Here is a 2,500-nt window from a genome sequence, read left to right as displayed (position 1 = left end):
ACGTTACAAAGAACTTCAGGACATTATAGCTATCCTTGGGTTGGATGAATTATCCGAGGAGGATCGTTTAACCGTAGCAAGAGCACGAAAAATTGAACGTTTCTTATCACAGCCCTTTTTCGTAGCAGAAGTATTTACCGGTTCGCCGGGGAAATATGTTGGTCTAGCAGAAACAATTAGAGGGTTTAAATTGATTCTTTCTGGAGAATTAGATGGTCTTCCTGAACAAGCCTTTTATTTAGTGGGTAATATCGATGAAGCTACTGCGAAGGCTGTGAATTTAGAAATGGAGAGCAAATTGAAGAAATGACTTTAAATCTTTGTGTACTGACCCCCAATCGAATTGTTTGGGATTCAGAAGTGAAGGAAATCATTTTATCTACGAATAGCGGACAAATTGGAGTATTACCAAATCATGCGCCTATTGCCACAGCTGTAGATATAGGTATTTTGAGAATACGCCTTAACGACCAATGGTTAACGATGGCTCTCATGGGCGGTTTTGCTAGAATAGGCAATAATGAGATCACTGTCTTAGTAAATGATGCGGAGAAGGGTAGTGACATTGATCCACAAGAAGCACAGCAAACTCTTGAAATAGCAGAAGCTAATTTGAATAAGGCTGAAGGCAAGAGACAAACAATTGAGGCAAATCTAGCTCTCAGACGAGCTAGAACACGAGTAGAGGCTATCAATATGATTTCGTAACAAGTTGGTACGTCCGAATAATTCTAAAAAAAGAAATAAATAAAAATTCAATAAAACAGTAAGAAAAGATAGAAAAAAGGTGAATAGAACAACTTATTAGATACCATTGACTCTGGTATCTAATAAGTTCTAACTATACCTTACCTACTATTGGATTTGAACCAATGACTCCCGCCGTATGAAAGCAATACTCTAACCACTGAGTTAAGTAGGTCATTTATCACCCCAAATAGAAAAAAAAAAAAAGAGTCTCTATCGATCAGATCAATAGATTATAAATCGAATATTACTTATAAGCAATACCAACGCAATATCAAAGGGATTGGATCATGTAATATTCATCTTGACAAGAAATTATCTACATAATATGATAAAATATGTATTAAAAGCACAAGGGCTATAGCTCAGTTAGGTAGAGCACCTCGTTTACACGCGCGCCAATGTTTTTTTTCAGAGGAGTCCGTCTTGTAATCAAAAGAGTTTATCTTATTATTAATAAATCCATGTCTTACTCCATTTTAAGGAACAAGAGAACAAAAGCCTGACAAAGGATTTAGACGTAAAATAGAATCCATTATTGATTTGAGATATTGATAAGGTCAATACTCACTCCTCTTCAATGCTAAGCATAATGGGTATAGGAACCTCAAATAAAATTATCCTTTGTTCCTATCTTATGAACTTTAAGGTGTATGAAGTTTCATTTCCTATTTGATATTTTCATTTTAGTGGGTAGATAGAGAATCCATTTAACTTAAGTTGATCTAGGCTAGAAGCAGACCTATGTCAGGATAACCCTTCTTTGAAACACTTTGGTAGTGCTCTTAGATTGTAATCCAAATCAAAAATCAGAGCACAAGGAATCATATCTTTATTCTTTCTGTCAAGAAAAAAGATAGTGGACTAACTGTTATTTCTATCAGTTAATGAAAAAGCCCAATGCAAGAAAAAAATGCACGTTGGGTTTTTAAAACAATTCAAATCATTTCGATAATAATCAGTTTGATCTGTTTTACCGAGAAGGTCTACGGTTCGAGTCCGTATAGCCCTAATATTTCTACGGATACTAATAATATTTAGTATCCAATATCTCTCATTACTAATACTATTACTAAATATTACTAGTAGTATTAGTAATAGAATAGAAAGAATTCTTAAATTTCTATTAAGAATATATTAATATTTGATAAAATAATACTAATATTAGTATATTCGAATACTAGTCTCATTTTTTTTGGAAATAATTTAATTTTTTTTTATTTATTTTAGAAAAAGCATTTCTATTTAGAATATATTTCATATTTATTATTCTATAAATATTCATTACTATAATAATCATTAATAGAATAATCATTCTCCAATTTTCATTCAAATCGACTAATAATTAATACTAACCCAGTATATTTTCCACATTCATAGGAGTCATTTATGTTTCTGCTTTACGAATATGATATTTTTTGGGCATTTCTAATAATATCAAGCTTTATTCCTATTTTGGCATTTCTAATTTCTGGAATTTTAGCCCCGATTAGCAAAAGACCAGAGAAACTTTCTAGTTATGAATCGGGAATAGAACCAATAGGCGATTCCTGGTTACAATTTCGAATCCGTTATTATATGTTTGCTCTCGTTTTTGTTGTTTTTGATGTTGAAACAGTTTTTCTTTATCCATGGGCAATGAGTTTCGATGTATTAGGAGTATCCGTATTTATAGAAGCTTTCATATTCGTGCTTATCCTAATTGTTGGTTCAGTTTATGCATGGCGAAAGGGGGCATTAGAATGGTCTTAAT

The 2,500-nt window shown here is 32.5% G+C and overlaps 1 pseudogene; it reads right to left on the bottom strand.

The window, feature by feature from the left end:
- LOC113870275 overlaps positions 1-2,500 on the bottom strand; it is a 65,797-nt pseudogene that overhangs the window by 44,595 nt on the left and 18,702 nt on the right.

The sequence above is a fragment of the Abrus precatorius genome, unplaced genomic scaffold (genome assembly GCF_003935025.1).
Source record: "Abrus precatorius isolate BTA unplaced genomic scaffold, Abrus_2018 Scaffold0, whole genome shotgun sequence".
Lineage (NCBI taxonomy): Eukaryota > Viridiplantae > Streptophyta > Magnoliopsida > Fabales > Fabaceae > Abrus > Abrus precatorius.
This window is presented reverse-complemented; position numbering and strand designations above follow the sequence as displayed.